At 37.2% G+C, this 19,325-nt stretch overlaps 1 non-coding gene across 3 annotated transcripts in view; it reads left to right on the top strand.

The window, feature by feature from the left end:
- Nucleotides 1-201: 201 nt before the first annotated feature.
- The window catches only part of LOC607539, a 32,050-nt gene continuing 12,926 nt past the window's right edge, over nucleotides 202-19,325 (top strand). The window contains exon 1 of one of the 3 annotated variants that reach the window (XR_005386928.1): nucleotides 202-331. This is a non-coding gene — a transcript (armadillo repeat-containing protein 4-like). Of the gene's footprint in view, nucleotides 332-2,138; nucleotides 2,489-19,325 lie in introns of those variants that run through there. The other 2 variants (XR_005386929.1, XR_005386927.1) reach the window with 2 other exon arrangements.

The following is a 19,325-nucleotide window of genomic DNA, read 5'->3' as shown; positions in this document are numbered from 1 at the left end:
ACATTTCAATGCAAATAGTTGTCCCGTATGCAATTATCATGTCAATAAATTCTATTTTCATTTCAACAAAATGTAATTGGTGAGAACAACTGTGGATGATACATTTATTCTTAAATTAACAGTAACTTTGGCCTTCTAAAAAAGCATAATTTCAGGTTTTTTTCCCTGTAATTACTAGTCTTCATATCTTTGAAATTTCTAGGGAAAAAAAAATTTATTTCCTGGGGAAAATGTTTTGAGTAAGCCTCTAAACCTCATCTGCAAAATAAGAAAGATCACACTGACTTCATAGGGTACATGAGGATTAAAGGGGCTAGCTAACATATGAAAAGTAAGTACAAAGTGCCTGACATATTAATATAATATCATTATATAATAGAATTTATTAATATCATGTAGTAATATGTAATATCATTATAATATATAATAGCTATGTCATTATTACTCCATTTGCCTGTATTTACTCAATCCTTAGGCTAGACCTAGAAGGGTCACAATTTTTTTTTTAGCCCATTTTACAGAGGAAACTGAAGCATAGATAATTAAAAGGCTATTGATTTTCTTACATAGTGACATGGCAGGATTTTCCTGGTAAGTTGTAGAATAAGATTCACACCTTGAAACCAGCTTTAAACTGGGGCATCTGGGTGGCTCAGTTAAGTATTAGTGATTTCAGCTCAGGTCATGATCTCATGGGTCATGACATTGAGCTCTGCGTTGGGTTCTTGGGCGCAGCAGGGAGGCTGCTTGGGATTCTCGCCCTCTGTCTCTCCCTTCCCACTTGCTGGGAAGAAATCTTTAAAAATAAAGAAATCTTTAAAAAAAAATAATAAGAGGAACTTCAGATTTACTAATCTCTTACTTTCCTTGAACTCTCTTCTGATCACTACTCTACTTACTCAGTTGGAAAACAACAAATACATAATGAGAAGTTATCTCTCCTATTCATTCATAGTCAAAGCTACCTTATTGGGCTTTTATTTTCTAACACCTTCTATCTTCCAGCCTCTTTTGTTTTTAGTTTATAGATGATAAAATATTACAATTAAGCATAAATACTTAACCTTAACACTTAAATACCTGGCACTTAGTTGGTAGTCACTATTATTTATTGAAGGAACAAATGAATGAAACCCAACACTAAAGGGAAAAAAAGACTTACAGAAGAAATAAAAACTCTAATTCTTACACCACCACTCAGGCTAATGATAGGACCAAAGGAAGATAAAAATAGAAGAAAGCCTGAACTAGATGTGGAAACTAGGAAAAGTGGCGTTACATGCCAGAAACATAACAGAATTTCTGCTAAATATAAAGGGAATGGGAACAAACTATAGGAAGTCACAAAAGGTCAACTGTACATAGAATTTTACAAACTGTTTTTATCATTATCTCTTAAAATTTTTTTCCAGGTGAATATCAATATTACCACTTCATTTGCTTATCAACATCTCATTACATGTATATATATGATTTATTTCATTCTTGCTACCATTTAATTGTATCAATTTTTGCTTTTATAAAGCTGGCATTGAACATTGAGAATTTTTCTTATTTTTAAAGGCACCTGCTTGCAGAATGAAAACATGATTACAAAAGTTTTTTTTAAAGATTTTATTTATTTATTCATGACAGACACAGACAGAGAGAGAAAGCGAGGCAGAGACACAGGCAGAGGGAGAAGCAGGCTCCATGCAGGGAGCTCGACGTGTGACTCGATCCCAGGTCTCCAGGATCACATCCCAGGCGGAAGGCGGCACTAAACCACTGGGCCACCGGGGCTGCCCTGATTACAAAAGTTATCAAGAAAAAAATAGATAAAAGTTAGTATATATGACAAAAGATTAAAAGCAAAAGAAGTTGAAAACAGCAAAATAAGATGACAGAAGAGCAAATATATTAGTAAATGAATATAAATGGAAGAATGTACCTCTTAAGAGGTTAAGAAAAAAACCTGTGTTCAGGTCTGAAGCTAATCAACTTCATTCAGGTATATAAGGCACTAGAAGGAAAGTTTACACATAAAAAATTAAAAGGATATGCAAGAAGAAATTAGGCAAATGGTTGTATAAAGGACCCAGGTCTTTTCCATCTCTGTGCTCTGACATCCCTGTTTGGGTTTTTAGGCTTCTAACGAGATGGTTGCAGCGATTCTGGGTGTCATACCAGAAACAGCAATATCCAGGTGGAAATAAGAGACCCCAGCTCTTGCTCAGAAGAAGGACACTTTCCCAAAGACTCCCTACCTACCCACACACTTCATTTTGGCCAGCACTGAATCCCACGCCTAATGATCTATCAACTGAAAAAAAGAATGGATTCACCCTTAAACCAAACAAACCTTCTCCTGAGACACTTAGCTGTGTGAGAAAGAGGTGGCTACCTGAACAAAACTGAGGTCCTGGTTCTACTAGAAGAGGGATAAATGGATGCTGGTTGAGCAACCAGTGATGATCACAACACCAGATAAATAGGAACCAAAGAAAAGGTGATGTATACTAAACAGATTTAAGCACAAAACAGCATTATTAAAGATCAAGAGCTACTTAGTGATAAATTTACCAGGAAGACATAATTATTCTGATTATGTATCCACCTAAAAACATAACCTCAAAATACATGCCAAAAAGTAAGCAGAAAAACAAGAGGTGGCAGGAAGGGGTGGCTAACAATTTAGATCATAGTGGAAAATCATATAGATCATAGCAGAAAAAGGTTAACATACCTTTCTGAGAGGCAGATTGAATAGATCAAAATTAAGTAGAAATTGAGAAAATCTGAACAACAGAATTATTAAGCTTGTCATAACATATATATGTGTGTGTATACATATATATGTTGTATATGTATACAGTCCTATAAATAAATATGGCATATACATATTAATTTCAAGCACACATTGAACATTTTCAAAAACTGATCACCACTTGACCACAAACACAACTCAAAAATACAATGCAACAAAGTTACAATGCAATCAATAGCTAAAGAGAGCCAAGAAATTGATAAATTCAGAAATTTTAAAACCTACTTCTAAATAATTCATGGGTTAAAAAGAAATCATACTGAAAATTACCAAATAGAACTGATTGGCAATGTAACCCGACATATTAAAAACACACAGGATTATTTTCAGGGAAAATTCTTTCTAAGCAAACTGGAGTTAATCTTTTTCCTACAGCATATTTCCATCCCAAATGCTGACAGTGATAGAAAAACTTAGGAAAACATCTTACTTCTTCTATATACATTGGAAAGATTGCCCTTTGTTCTTTCTTTCCCTGAATGTTTTCATGAAGCCTCAACCAGAGTCCATATGCTGTTCATTTTCTCTTTATTAAGCATTTTTGTGGCAATTTTATACAATAGCCAGTCCAGTAATGGTCAGCCTTTCTCCACTGCCACCCCATAGAGAAATGTTTTCCTTATTCAATCAGGTACCTATCAGAAAAATCTCCTACTCTCTTGACCCCTCCACAAAGAAATCTAATTGCCTTCCTTGGTGGACTCTTCACAACTCTACACATTGGTAACCTCCTCTTTCTAGAACACCCACATGTGAATTTAAAACTCTATAGACAGGAGAGATATTGGTTCAAAGCCATGCAACATTTACCTTCTAACAGTAATTCAAATGTGTTGCATGGTCAACCTGACACAAGGAAGGAGGAAGAAAGAAATTAGCAGTTTGGTGTCTGCTCTATATACAGAGAGGGTGTGCAGAGAGGCTCCACTTGACTTATCAAATGTGTAGGATAATAAACCCAAGTAAGGAAGATGAATGGGATGACTTCAGCCTCCAGGTATATTATAAAAATAATACATTATTATTTTACTTGAAATTGATTTGTTCTATGGGTATCTAAATATGCACAAATATTTTTATGGATCATATGTTTGGGTAAAGAGTGATTCTGCACATGGTTGCATTAAGGAAAACCCATTTTAGTTTCCTTTGACTTCATTCTAAGATCACAAATGTTGGCACTCTTTACCCGAACAAAGGATACACTTCCTTAAGCATGTTTCATGATAATAGCTTTCATTTTATTTTGGTTGGCTAGATGTATATGGCCTCTCCAAGTCCTCAATTATATAACCTGGGATTTCCACATTGTTTTTGACAGAAAAGTAGAACAAAAATAAGTTATGCAGACAAAATTTGAAACACATGATATGGAATTGAAAGGACTTAGTGATGAAAAGTCTGAGTTAGTGGTAATCAAATCTTGAAATAGATTTGTTCTTAAGCAAACAGTTCAAAGTATTTGGCTATGCATCACTGTTTTTTCAAGCTTGAAAAGATTATATTGCTCTGTTTCTCAACTATAGTATATTTACAGCTGGACTTTGAAACTGATGCAGTAAACATCAAACTCTTATTCCAATCTTGAGTTATATTCTCCATTAAGCAGCCACTGCAGGGCTCTGGCTTCAGTATCACAGTATCAAGACTTGGTACAACTGAGGAAAAATAATAAGTTTGAAAACGGTGGGCTGTTGCAATAGATATTTTGCTTTCATCATTGCAAAAGGATTGAACTGTTTTAATATTTTAATGGTATGGAGCCAGGTTATATTAAACACTTATTTAGTATCTATTATCCAATATCTTATAAGCTCTTAGTCTATTTGGGGGTTATGAATGTTTGTGTGAATCTGATGAAAGCTATGGCTCTGCATCCTCAAAATTTTGATGTAATTTCAGTGAGTGGGCTCATAGACTCATAAATTCACTCATGGATCCCAGTTAAGAATCTTAGCCCTAAAGAATCTGAAAATGTAAACTCTGAAAAAAAAGGTTTTCCTTGACTTTTGGAACACAAGATGCTCTTATTAGACACTAGATGTACATAGGAGACATCCATTTTAGGTAATTTTTAAAAGAACACTCATGAGAATATTAAAGAGAAACTATGTAATTGTTAGAAAGATTTTAAGATTTGAAATCTTTTCACCAAAAATTGACATCAACCTCAAAAATGGATAGCTAAAGTGCTAGATTAGATTCCAAGTTCAAATGGTTTTATTTTTCATTTTTTATTCTATTAGATAAAAAAAATGCTAACTCACAATTATAGGTCATCAGAACTGGCAGAAAATGTTTTATGGATCTGACAAATGGCTCTGGATATTTGGATTGAAATTATGGACAAACTTCCAATTGAGGACTACTTTCAGCATTCTGTCAAAGACCAAATCAAGGAACATACCACACTCAAGAGCTGGACTGTTGTATGCTTTGAGTTGGAAGTTAGGGGCAAATGATTTCCATTCTTTGGTTCCATTTGACTCTGAAAAGCATTCCCACTTCTGTTACAGCATATGTATGTGGTTTTATAATGTGCCCAATATGATGTCATTATTTTTTTTCCTCTGAAGATGGAAGAAAATTGAGTATTTGATGTTTGAAAGGACTTATACACAGCATGATAGAGCTGTTTGCACCAGAGTTTGATTTTATTAAGAAATTCTCTTTTTTTCTCTTAACATCAAGAAATTAAGTTGTTTTTGGCTCTGAAGTGATAGGATCAGGCCATTAACAAAACCCACTATACTGCAATACAAGCTACTTTGGCAAACCTCTTGAAATCATGGCAATGCTCTTTGCTAGCATTTTTTAAGAGGAATTGAAATATATAATATAACATTTCTTACTGAAGTTGAGGGCCTTCCTCTCACTTTCAACATATGATAAAAGTGAATATTGTACATGTTCATCGTTCACTGAGCATGTTGAATACAACTCATTACCAACAGTTCTAATTTGGTTATAGTCCCATTTACCACTATTACCCCCATATTTTTTTAAAGATTTTTATTTATTTATTCATGAGAGAGAGAGAGAGAGAAGTAGAGGGAGAAGTAGGCTCCATGCAGGGAGACTGATGTGGGACTCGATCCCGGGTCTCCAGGATCACAGCGTGGGCTGAAGGCGGCCTAAACCACTGAGCCACCCGGGCTGCTCTATTACCCCCATATTTAATCAAGGATAAAAAGCATATTAATGGCCACTATATCAGATAGGACATAGATACTGTTGCAGGTTAAACCAAAATACAGAGCCTAAAACAACAGAGAAGCTTATTTTTTTTTTGAGAAGCTTATTTTTCTCCAATACTAAGGATCTTAGTATTCAAGGTGGTGCCAAGGGTCTGTCCCATAAAATCAGCAGATGGCCATGTTCCTTCTCTCTTGGCCTAGTGCTCTTCTAGATGTTGCCCTTGCCTGCATTGTCTAATAGAGCCCACTAGATCCATAATTAGTCATGGCAAGGAATAAAAGAGAAGGGGAGGGTACAAACCATAAAACTGTCCATGTAACTCATCCAATAGCTATAGTCATATGGCCACAACTGGCTGCAAGAGAGGCTGGAAGATGTCACCTTTATTCCGGGTGGCCATGGACCCAACTAAAATAGTCTAATACCATAAAAAGGGGAGATAGAGGATGAACATTGAGTATAAATAGTAGTCTTTGTCAGAGCCACCCTGTAAATCAAGCATTATGGGTTTGACTTTCACTCGAAACCTTTTATTACCAAGCAACACATTTCTTACCAGAGAATTTGTGTTCTGTCCGTTTAGCCCAACTTTTTTTCCTGGTCTTCATAAGGGAACTTTCACAATTGTTAACTAAACCAAAAAAAATAAGGTTTTTCAGTGATAAATAGAATTTTTTTTTAAAAAAGAGCACTTTCTCCTAATCCTTTCCCAGCATATATTCTTTGAACAAATTATTATTAAGCATATAAGTAATTTAATTCACTCATAAAGTAAAATATCTGCACACATACACAATTAGGGAGTTTTCTTTTTTTTTTTTTTTAAAGATTTTATTTATTTATTCATGAGAGACACACAGAGAGAGAGGCAGAGACACAGGCAGAGGGAGAAGCAGGCTCCATGCACGGGGAGCCCGACGTGGGATTCGATCCCGGGTCTCCGGGATCACGCCCTGGGCCAAAGGCAGGCGCTAAACCGCTGCGCCACCCAGGGATATAGGGAGTTTTCTTTTGGTCCAACTCAAATTGGGAATTTGTTGGTTCTGGTCACAAGGACTTCCAAAGGGTGATGCCACCTTTCGGCACAAGTTGTCTAGAGTCCACACTTGGGGAACAAACTTCAGGGTATGTGTCAGAGGTTTTTTTTTTTGTTTAGTTTTGTTTTTTTTATTGCAAACAATAGAAATTAATTCTGGCTAGCTTAAAGGGAAAAGAAAAGAGTGCATCACGTGGAATGGGGATTGCTCATAAAAAAAAGAGAAAGCAAAGGACCAAGTCTCACGAAGGACAGAAGTCAAGTCAGGGCAGCCCTGGGTACTAATGGAAAGACGCTCAAAGAAACCCTACCTCAATGAATCAGCTCTAGCTGTGTTCTGTCCTTGGTCACTATGCTCTGGTTTCATACTCTGGGAGAAGATTCCAAAGCTTTTTGTTATGGGCTTAATTGTGCTCCTGCCTCAAATTCATATGTCAATGTCCTAACACCCAGTACTTCAGAATATGACTGCAGTCACTGGAAGTTCTGAGAAAATATATAATGGCCTAAATATCGTACAGAGCTGCCAAGCAATATAAAATAGAATGATTGCCTTATGATATAATAGTAATTAAAATAACTATTATCATTATTATAGATAACATGTATTGAGTACTACTGTCTGCCAAGAACTGTGAAGGACACTTTTCTGCGACATGTTATTTAATACATTCAGCAACCTCATGAGCAACTGACCATTAACTATTATCTCCATTTTTAAAATGACAAAACCAAAATTAGTGATAAAACCAGATTTTGAATCTAAACCTATCTGAACTTAAAACTAGAATTCTTGGGCAGCCTGGGTGGCTCAGCGGTTTAGCACAGGCTTCAGCCCGTGCCTTCAGCCCAGGACCTGATTCTGGGGACCTGGGATAGAGTCCCACGTCGGGCTCCCTGCAGGGAGCCTGCTTTTCCCTCTGCCTGTGTCTCTGCCTCTCTGTGTCTCTCATTAATAAATAAGAAATCTTTTTTTAAAAAAACTAGAATTCTTATGCTAGCAAGCAATATTACCACTTAAAGTATTCAAACAGTAGTTCAACTTGCTATGGAGGCAGAAATCATAATTACCATTTTCCAAACCCATAATCTTTGTGGGAGTTTTTGATTTATAGAAGCACTATACTTTTCTTTGCTTCAGCTTTGGTTAGTACATTCTTGGGGGAAGGAGACTGAGGGGCTTAAGGAGCAATTGTTAATGAAAAGCTTTTGAAAGTTACAAGATTATTGAACTGTGTGCTACACTGAACAAGACAGGTAGAAATTATTAGATCAAAACATATGCTGACAACACAAAGAGAAATTGAGGAGTCAATCCCATTTACAATTGCACCAAAAACCATAAGAAACCTATGAATAAACCTAACCAAGGAGGTGAAAGAAAGACCTTTACTCTGAAAAGTATAAAACATTGATGAAAGAAATTCAAGATGACACAAAGAATGGAAAGACATTCTATCTTCATGGGTTGGAAGAACATATATACTAGCCAAAACAACCTAAACATTTAATGTAATACCTATCAATACCAAGAACATTTCTCACAGAACTAGAATAAACAATCCTAAAATGTGTATGCAACCACAGAAGATCCTAAATAGCCAAAGCAATATTGAAAAAGAAAAGTAAAGCTGGAGGATGCCAATCCCGGACTTCAAGTTATATGACAAAGCTATAGTGATCAAAACAGTATGGTTCTGGCACAAAAATAGATATAGAGATCAATGGAACAGAAGAGAAAACACAGAAATGAACCTACAACTGTATGGTCAGTTAATCTTTGACAAAGAAGAGAAGAATATCCAGTAGGAAAAAGTCTCTTCAACTAATGCTTCTGGGAAAACTGGACAGCCACATGCAATAGAATGAAACTGGACTACTTTCTTACAGCATACACAAAAATAAATTCAAAATAGATGAAAGACCTAAATGTGAGACATGAAATCAAAATCCTAGAGGAGGATACAGGCAGTAACTTCTGTGATATCAGCTGCAGCAACTTCTTTCTAGAAATGTCTCCTGACACAAGGGAAACAAAAGCAAAGATAAACTCTTGTGACTTCATCAAAATAGAAAGCTTTTGCAAAGGGAAGGAAACAATAAAAAAAAAAAACTAAAAGGCAAACTACAGAATGGGAGAAGATATTTACAAATGACAAATCTGATAAAGGGTTAATAGCCAAACTATATGAAGAAGTTCTAAAACTCAACACCCTCAAAACAAACAATCCAATTAACAAATGAGCAGATATGCACACATAATGGAATATTACTCAGCAATGAAATCTTGGGGCGCCTGGGTGGCTCATTCAGTTAAGTGTCTGCCTTCACTTCAGGTCATGCTCCTGGGGTCCTGGGATTGAGCCCCGCATCAAGCTCCCTGCTCAGCAGAGAACTTGCTTCTCCCACTCCCTCTGCCCCTTCTCCTGCTGGTGCTCTCTCCCTCTCTCAAATAATATCTAAGGAAAAAAAAATCTTGCCACTTGCAATGCTGTGGATGGAGCTAGAGAGTATTATGCTAAGTGAAGTAAGTCAGTCAGAGAAAGACATATACCGTATGATTTCACTCATATGTGGAAACAAAAAAAAAAAAAAGAGAGAGAGAGAAAGAGGCCAACTAAGAAACAGACTTTTCACTCTAGAGAACACACTGATGGTTCCCAAAGGAGAGGTGGGGGGTGAAATAGGTGATGGGGATTAAGGAGTGCACTTGTGATGAGTGCCAGGTGATGTATGGAAGCTGAATCACTATATTGTCCACCTGAAACTAATATTACACTATATGTTAACTAAGTTGAATTTAAATAAAAACTTAAATAAAACCTACATGCCAACAATGTTCACAAGACAGTGAGCTCTAACTACTCTGGAAGACCTTCCAGTGTCCATATGTTTCAAGTCTTTAAATCATTCTGCTCTGTACCTTGTCACCAAAGAACTGACCGACCACTACCTTTTTTGCAAAAAAAGGGTAGAAGCCTACTCTTGTAAGAAACCTACTTTTTGAGGTCAGAATGAAATGTTTAGCATTATCTCTTATATAATGCAATCATTCCTCTTAGGGTAATATCTGCCAGCCTGGCCTGCATATTAGAAAACCCGAAGGGCTGTTAAACAATGTATAAACCTGGGCCTCATTCCCAGACATGCCGGTGCAGGGGGTCTGGGATGGGCTTGAACATGGGTATTTTTGGAACCCTCCTCTTGTGCTTCTGATATGCAGCCAGGGTTGAGAACCAATGCCTTGTAACTATATCACCTAACTGCACTTCAAACAAACAATAAACTCCAATTTTTCTTTAAGACACCTACCTGAATTTATTTAAGTCAGAAAAGCATCAGACTTGTCACTGGCTTTTATCCTTTTTATCCTAATGAAAGTTCTGATGGTATTAATCAATCCATCTTGTCAAACAATGTGGGTATAAAACTTTTTCTCATTCACCATCAACAGCATAGGAGATTCCTGGCATACTTGCAAAATTTGACCAAAAGATATCCATACCTTTTTGTTCTAGACTGTTCTACCCTTATAGTCTGTTTAAGGGTTATTATTATTTTTTTTTTAAAAAAAGGTTTTATTTATTTATTCATGAGAGCCATGGAGAGAGAGGCAGAGACACAGGCAGGGGGGAAGCAGGCTTTATGCAGGGAGCCTGATGTGGGACTCAGTCCCAGGACCCCGGGATCATGACCTGAGCCAAAGGCAGATGCTCAGCCACTCCAAATAGTCTCTTTAGTTGTTTTTTTTTTTTTTAATATTATATATGTGAAGAGAAGTTGCTTAAGGATAGGACTTGGTAGTGTGTCCTTGTCTATTGTGACAATAACACTGCATTGCTGGAGAGAATGTTGTGTTTATTGCTCATGCATCTGGGGTGATTTGAGGATTGGTTTAGCAGTTCTGCCAACCTTTGCTGGACCAGTTCACACAACTGGGGGTCAGCTGGCCATTGCCTGATCCAGGTGACTGGGCATAAGCAGGGTGACTCTGGCTGTGCCCACTTTCTCACATCCTCCAGCAGGCTAGCCCAAAGATATTCTCGTGGTGATGTCCACAGTGTTAGCAAGCCACAGACACCTTCTTCAAGACTTGGCTTGTGTCAGTCAGGTCAGCTAACATCCCACTAACCAAAGAAAGTTAGCTGGCTGAGTTGCTTATTGAGGGATGAACAGTCACCCCACTCACAATGAGATGGCCAAGGGTGTGAATACAGTCAGGGAGAAAAAACTGGAGCTATCATTGTAATTCTACAACTGTTGTAAAAACAAATCCAATAATATCAAGCCCGGAAATGGGAATAATGAAACTAAAATAAGACAGTGAAATGATGAAATAAAATATTGGAAAAACAGAATTCTTATGCAGAAATGGGAGGCCACTGGTTTAACTTTGTCAGCTTTCAACTGCTAAATACTGGAGAATATGAAGGAAGGAATTGGCTCCTGCTTGCTACTGTTTCTCTCCAATCTAATAGATGACTGTTGAACTCTATGGAATATGGACAAATCATAATGTACTCAGGAAGACTTAAAGAAAAAACATGTCACTGTGAGTATATTTCAAACCGAGCAGTTAAACTGCATCAAAATATAATGAAGTCATTGAAATTATGAGGGAATTAACATGTTTAGGTCAATTGCTAAGAAATACATTAGATACAACAAGTTATATCCTTAAATCTCTAAATAATTTAAAAAGCAACTTTGAGATGCTATTCTATCAAATCTCTTATTATTTGTTTACGTGATTTTAAGCAATAAAACAGATGTTTGGCAGAACATTATTAAAATAGGGAACCTCGAATCCTCCAATAGTTTCATAGCACAGTTCCCTTGATCCCAATTCCAATTAGGTGTTCCTTTAAATGATTTCATTTATATGCAAATCCAGATAGAAGTGATTCCTAGACCTTTTATCATCCCAAAATTTGGCCTGGCTCTTGATCTGAATAAGCAGGCAGAGTTTTGTTTTGTTTTTAAAGATTTCATTTATTCATGAGAGACACACAGAGAGGCAGAGACCTAGGCAGAGGGAGAAGCAGGTTCCCTGGGGGGAGCCTGATGTAATCCCGGGACATGGGGAGCGCAATCTGAGCCAAAGGCAGACACTCAACCACTGAGCCACCCAGGTGCCCCAGCAGATAAAGTTTTTTAAACTTCACAAAAATGCCTTAAACTGCATGATATTTAGTGAAATGACCACATTATTTTGAATATTTTGAATTCCATATATTTGGAATAGAGGATGAACTTGTGTATGAATACTAAAATTTCTTTCTCTCTGGATCAGAGTAGTTACAGAGATGAAGGAAGGTCTTATTAGTAACCACCTCCACATAAGACACAGAAAAATAGAAATCTGTGTTAAAATTCTAAAATATGGCGTAGCTAAGATAATAAGAAATTATAAAGTTTGCATTTTTTAATGTTTTGCTATCATTTTTTCCACATTAAGGAGTACTTTTCCATAAATGTGTTATATATATATGTGGTATTGGAACATCAGTATATTTTTTAGACAAGAACATTTTTGTACTTGAAGGAAACTTAGAGGTCACCTTATTTAGCCTCAATTTACAGAACTGGAAAGTAATCCTCAAATAAGTTGAAGTGATTTGCCCAAAATCATGCAGCAATTTAACCATCATAATGATAATATCTATTACTTATGTAATTTGCAAAGCATTTTACATTTGCAATGTCCATGAATTTTAATAACAACTTTTTTGAAGTATATGGTACAGTTTTCTTCATCTATATATTTTTAGATAAATAAACCAAGGCACAGAGAGATCGAATAATGTATCCAGCATCACAAAACTATATAAAGGGACACAACAGTTCCACTGTATCACTAGGCATCCATAAAGCACCAAATAACCCAGTTGGAAATGCAAGTTAAAATCACAATGGGATGCCACTACCCACCCATTAGAATCAGAATGTCTGAACTCAAAAAAACTGACATACCAAGTGTTGGTGATGATGTGGAAGAAATGGAGCTCTCATACCCTGCTGGTAGGATGTGACATGGCATAGACACTTTGGATAACAGTTTGGCAGCTTATTTGGAAATTAAGCATATACCTACCATATGACCCAGACTTTTCACTTTTAAGTATTTACCCTAAAGAAGAGAAAGCCTATGTCCATGCAAAGTCTTGTACAGAAATGTTCATAGCAACTCTTTGGTAATGTCCTCAAACTGGAAACATGACAATATAAATGACTCTCAAAATAGTTACACTGATTGAAAGAGCCAGACAAAAAAAAAAAAGAGCATGTAATTTATGATTTCATTTATTTAACTCTACTAAATTCAAACTAATCTTCAGTGACAAAAAAAGCAGATGAGGGGTGGGAGTGCTGGAAAGACCTGGAAAGAATACAAGACCAAGAAGAAACTTAGAAATTATGGAAATATTCTTTGTCTTGATTGTGCTGATGGTTTCATGGGCATATACATATGTCAAATGTACCAAATTAAGCACTTTAAAATATGCACTATACTATATGTTTCAATATGTATGTCTACCCTAATAAAACTGTTCAGAACAAAAAGTGACCTAGCTGAAGTCAAGATTCTGAAAAATCTACTTACGTATACCCAAACTTGGTGGATCATGCTGATCCAACATGTATCTTTCTACTGTTTTCATTGAAATAAAGACTAGCCACCAAAAAGTAGGCAGATATACAAAACAAAATAATAGCATTGTCACACCTTTATGCCTTGTAAGGCAGTTACAACGAATTTTATGCTTTTTCTAACTCATAGTTCCATAAATTCTAACAAGAAGTTAGTTACATGTTTCATTGATTTGTTTTGTTTAAATAAGAGCAAAAATTCAATCAGAGAGTCATGTAACCCATACTGTTGGGAGTGCAAATGAGAAATCTTTTAGGGACATAATTTTGCATAGATGTTTCAAGTAACTTAAAAACCATCTTATTCTTTGGTCAGATAATTACACATCTGGCAGTTTAGCCTAAGAAAATGATCTCGAAACAAAAAGATTTATGGAAAATTTGCTCCTCCAAGCATTATTTATAATAGCCAAAAAGGGAAACAAACCTAATGTCCAAAAATAAGGGAATTCTGGAATAAATCATGTCACATTGAACCATGGACTATTAAATAGCAATTAAATAAATAATTTATAACAGTTTTTGGAGAATCACTTGAAGACTTTCTGAAAAAAAAAGCCAAATCACAAAATGTCTCTCCCTCCTCTTAAAACTAATAAAATGAAAAAAAAAAAAAAAGATTACAAACAGAAGGAAAAAAGCAATGCATAGAGAGAAGGCCAATTTCATATAATAATGCTTGAAAAGTGGTAGTCAGGGCAAGAAACAGACCAATAAATAATGTCATTTGGATGAACTCCTAACTCTCCATTCTAGAACAGTGGAAAGTGAGAGGGAGGAAGAAGGTAAATACATGAAATCCTAAATATTCTTGTGACTCCTACTCAGTTGAGGAGAGGTTATTTGGGACAGAGGGGAGCAGTATGGAACAAGAAATGCAGCAAACTCTTGTAGAAGGGAGAACTCCTTTGCCCAAGCCAGTGTCTGGCTAGTAACAAAGAATGGTGGCTCACCATTCTTGTTTTTCTTGATAGAACACATAGAGGGCTCTGCAGAGCAGTCCCTTGTGAGGCACAGACAAATAGCTCAGTGACAAACAAGGATTTGCTGGAACAGAAAGCAAAGGAGCAGGGTGCCTGGATGGCTCAGATGCTCAGATGCTCATTAAGCATCTGACTCTTGATTTTGGCTCAGATCATGATTTCAAGGTCGTGAGATTGAGTCTCACATCTTGCTCTATACTGGGCATGGAACCTGCTTAAGATTGTCTCTCTCCCTAACCCTCAGCCGCTACCTCCACCTCGTGCTCTCACTCTCTCTCTCTCTCTCTCTCTCTCTTTCTCTCTCTCTCTCTCTCAAAAAAAAAAATCAAACAAAGCAGGGGCATCTGGGTGGCTCAGTGGGTTAAGCATCTACCTTCAGCTCAGGTCATGATCTCAGAGTCCTGGGATCGAGCCCCACATCAGGCTCCCTGCTCCACGGGGAGCCTGCTTCTCCCTCTTCCTATCCCTGCCACTCCCCCTGCTTGTTGCTCTTTCTGTCTCTCTCTTTCTCTCTCCATCAAATAAATAAATAAAATCTTAAAACAAATAAAACAAAAAGAAAGAAAGCAAAGGAGAAGAAGGCAAATTCATTGTTAGAGTGAGAGCACAGGGCAGAGAAGTCTAAGGAGATTCCCACCACCCATCCCCTTCCATACCCCATCAAAGAATGTCTGTATCAAAACTCATGAGATATTCCCCCTCTTAAAACCCCTGAGACATAGCAGCATTATTCATAATAGCCAAAAAAGTAGAAACAACCCCAACGTTCATTAACTGATGATGCGAAATGTGGCCTATCCCCACAACAGAATAAAGAAACAACCTGAATAAGGAAAATGTGGTATATAAGTACCATGAAATATTATTCAGCTTTAAAAAAGAGAGAAATCCTGTAATATGTGACAAATGGGTGAAACTTAAGGACATTATGCTAAGTTCAATAAGCCAGTCACAGAAGGACAAATGTTGCATGATTCCACTTCTATGAAGAATCTAATACAATAGAACTCATAGAAACAAAGAATAGAATGGTGGGTGCCAGTGGGGAGGAGGAAATGGGGAGTCGCTAATCAATGTGTATAAATTTTCAATTGTAAAGGATGAATAAGTTCTAGATATCTGCTGCACAACCTCGTGTCTATAGACAATACCATATCATACATTTAGAATTTTGTTAAGGATGTAGCTCTCATATTAAGGATTCTTACCACAATTTTTAAAAAGTCGATGGATAGGGGCACCTGGGTGGCTTAGTCAGTTAAGCATCTACCTCTTGATTTTGGCTCAAGTCATGATCTTGAGGTCGTGAGATCGAACCTTGTAGGGGCTCCATGCTGGGCATAGAGCCTACTTAAAGTTCTCTCTCTCCCTCTCCCTTCTGCCCCTTCTCTCTCGCCCTCTCTCTCTTCTCTCTCCCTCTCTCTCTCTCTCTCTCTCTCTCTCCCTTTCTCTCTCTCTCTTCTCTCTCTCTCTTTCCCTCTCTCTCTCTTTTTCTCTCTCTCTTTTTCTCTCTCCTCTCTCTCTCAAATAAAGAAATAAATAGTACATGGATAAACCTTGAAAATATCGTGCTAAGTGACAAGAGGTCACATACAGTATGATTCCACATATATGTAGTGTCCCAAACAGGCAAATCAATAGAAAGTAGATTGGCAATTCCCAGGAAAGTAGGGGGATGAGGGAGGAGGAAGACAATGAGGAAGGATTACTAATGGGTGGGGGGTTTCTTTGGGGGATAAGGAAAAGTGCTAAAATTAGTGCTGATGGTTGCACAGCTCTGTGAATATACTAAAAAACAACGAATTGTATGCCTAAAAATGAAGAATTTTATGGTATGTCAATTTTATATTTTAAAAAAATCCTATTATTAAAAAAAAAAAAAAGGAGCCAGAGAAGAGTGTGAACAGCTTCTGGGGAGAGCTGGGGGAAGTGCAAGAAGTGGCTCTGCTGAAGTGCTATAGCCTGAGTCGAGAAGGATGTGAAGCTTAAGGAAATTACTGAAGGGAGTAAGAAATGCCGCTGTTTAGATGTAATTAATCCCATTACAGGGCTTTAAATTATAGAAGAAAGATCACGACTCATTCACTAAAGATCAGAACCAGGCTTCTGAAAGTATTTGGAACACCAGCACTCGGTCCTCGAATTCTCAGGTTTCAGATAAGTGATAAGGGAATCGAGATGACTCACTTATATTCAGATGTGAGAGAACACTTTGGTAGGGCTGCCTTCAGCAACAAAATAACATATCAAGTATATATAAATTCACTACAGCAAAGAAAATAATGGAAAAGATCATAGAAAGAGAAAAGGTGAGCAATCATTGCTCATAGAAAGCACAACCCAAGGACTAGTAGAAAATCCTGTAAAAACAGAAAAATGGAATGCTATAAGCAACATCAAAGACCATCATTAGATTTTAAAAATTAGATACTAGAATCATGAAAACAGTGACTTCAAAAATGACACTATCATTACAAAACAAGCAATAGCACTAAAAGAGAATTCTGGTATAACACTAAATAAAAAAAGATATACAGGGTCACCTGGGTGGCTCAGTCTGTTAAGTATATGACTCTTGATTTTGGCTCAGGATATGATCTCAGGGTTCTGGAAGCGAGCCTAACACAGGGCTCTGTGCTCAGCATGGAGTCTGTTTGTCCCTTTCCCTCTGCTCCTTCCCTCCGCTCAAGCTCTTTCTCTCACTCTCTCTCAAAAAAAAAAAAAAAAGATATAAAAATATATGTATGATTACAAATATTTAACAGAATTACAAGAAAATACCAGGTCTGATACAAGCCATTATTTTGAGGTGTTTGGTCAATGGATCTTTTTTCCTTCTTTTCACATTTTTGCATTTTCCACGTTTTCTATAGTATGCATATGTTATTTTTATAATGTATATATTAAAAGATAATGGATTCTAAATACCATAGTTGTGGACATGCTTGTGTGGAGGTCAAGTTCTATGTGCATAGTAAGTAGCAGCAACAGACTCGTAGTCTAAATGGCAGGTTGGATGGACAACACGAAGGTTTATTATCCTTCCTCCCAAAAGCTCATTGAAATTTCCAAAGAGTAAAAGGAATAAATCCATTAAGTGCTAGAAATCAAGGACGAGTATCACCAGTAAAACAGGTATCGGGAAGGGTTTCTGTAGTATACAAAGCAAATGAGGTCCCCTTTATGAAGAAACCAGCACCAAGTGCTCATAAGTGAGTCCAAGCACTAACAGGAGAAAATTGCCAGAGAAGTGTGTTACCATCTTCCCAACAAGAACTCTCTCAGCCACCTTGGGTAGAGTCAGGATATCCATGGAGCCAAAGGGAATCATGCACTGAGAGGGAGGGATGCCTACTTAAAACTTTGCAAAAGTACTAGGCTAGAGTTCCACAGAAACTGTCACATTTTTAGCAGAATAAAGTCTGAAAAACTGTTCCCTAAATAAATCAGAGGGACTGTAACTGTGGGATCCTTGTGAAACGAGAAGCTAAATATGATTATTAGAGAGAAAAAAAGGCAGTGGTTGAAAACACCACACTCTTAAGAAAGACAAATTTTCAAATTAAAAGATATCCCTGGAGCCAAAAAAGGCTAAGCAAGGACAGCAAAAAGAGAGAGAGCAAGAGAGACAGCTAGACATGGTTTATTTTTCAGAGAATAGAAAAAGAGGAAAGGCTTCCCAAATCATTTTATGAGGTTAACATATCTTTAATACCACAACCTGACAAGACAATAGAAGAATAAAGAAGAAATGCATCTCACCTTTGAACACAGGTGCAACATCAAATAAGCAATGTACAAAAAATAATAATACAGAATGACAATAAAGATTTATCCCACTACTAATAAGGTGCTTCAGCATTAGAAAAATCTAAGAATATAATCCAACACATTAAAAGAGAAAAAAGTTCCATTTGCTTCTATAATTGAAATGATTTTTGATAAAATTCAAGTGTACACAATCTTTAAAAACCTAGCAAACCAAGAATGGAAGGTAAAAAAAAATAATCAATTGTCTCATCAGCCACCCTCATTTCTTCTCTTGTGAAAGAGCTGCCGCACTTACTTTTCTCTGATGGTTTTGAAATATATCCACAAATTTTTTGATACTTGTTTCTGTAAGAGACAGAACCTAATGGTGACTCACTTCTGATGAATAGAATAAAGTAGAAGTGACAGTGCATGACTTGGGGTACTAGGTCGCTAAAGGCAGTGCAGCTTACTACTCACTCCCTCGCAATGCTTGCCCTCCGGGAAGTTAGCTGCCAAGCATGAGCAGCCCAGATGTGGAGAGGCTCAGATGGCATGGACCTGACACCCCACCAACATCCAGCAAGGAGCCGACACCCCAGCCAAAGCCAACCAGGAACTGAGCTCCCCTCACCCCCAACAGCCATGTTACTGAGTCATTCTGAATGCAGATACTCCAGTCATAGTCAAGCCTTCAGATTACTGCCACTCAGTCTGACAACTGTTTTTTTATAAATTTCTTTTTTATTGGTGTTCAATTTGCCAACATATAGAATAACACCCCGTGCTCATCCCATCAAGTGCCCCCCTCAGTGCCCGTCACCCAGTCACCCCCATCCCCCCCGCCCTCCTCCCCTTCCACCACCCCTAGTTCATTTCCCAGAGTTAGGAGTCTCTCATG

Source organism: Canis lupus, unplaced genomic scaffold (genome assembly GCF_011100685.1).
Source record: "Canis lupus familiaris isolate Mischka breed German Shepherd unplaced genomic scaffold, alternate assembly UU_Cfam_GSD_1.0 chrUn_S1647H1840, whole genome shotgun sequence".
NCBI classification, from domain to species: Eukaryota; Metazoa; Chordata; class Mammalia; order Carnivora; family Canidae; genus Canis; species Canis lupus.
The sequence above is the reverse complement of the archived record's forward strand: the minus strand, read 5'-3'. Positions and strand labels throughout refer to the sequence as shown.